This window comes from Sinocyclocheilus grahami, unplaced genomic scaffold (assembly GCF_001515645.1).
Source record: "Sinocyclocheilus grahami isolate Dianchi unplaced genomic scaffold, SAMN03320097.WGS_v1.1 scaffold3573.1, whole genome shotgun sequence".
Classification (NCBI taxonomy): Eukaryota; Metazoa; Chordata; class Actinopteri; order Cypriniformes; family Cyprinidae; genus Sinocyclocheilus; species Sinocyclocheilus grahami.
In genome coordinates, this window is record NW_015508675.1 from 14,154 (window position 1) to 14,757 (window position 604).

Here is a 604-nt window from a genome sequence, read left to right on the forward strand (position 1 = left end):
TGGGTAATTATTGGTGTTCATTTGCTAAGTGTGATTTTCACCAGACAGCAAAACATGAGCAGATCATCCGAGACCTGAGGATGGACTTGAACACACTAGCAACCCCATAGTAACACCCTGACAACCACCCACATCCTAACAACTTAATAGCAACCACCCAGAATACCCTAGCAACTTCATAGCAACTCCTTGACAATAAGCCACATCCTGGCAACCTCATAGCAACACCTAGAACACGTTAGCAACCTCACAGCAACACCCTGACAACTACCCACATTCTAGCAACCTCATAGCAATGATCAATAAACCCTAGCAACCCCATAGCAACTCCCTGATAACCACCTAGAGCACTCTAGCAACTTCATAGCAACCACCCTGAACACCCTAGTAACCCCATAGCAACTCCCTGACAACCACCCAGAACACTCTAGCAACTTTATAGCAACTCAACCACCCACATCCTAGCAACTTCATAGCAACCACCCTGAACAACCTAGTAACCCCATAGCAACTCCCTAACAACCACCAGCATCCTAGCAACCTCATAGCAACCACCCAGAACACCCTAACAGCTTCATAGCAACTCCCTGACATCCACCCACAT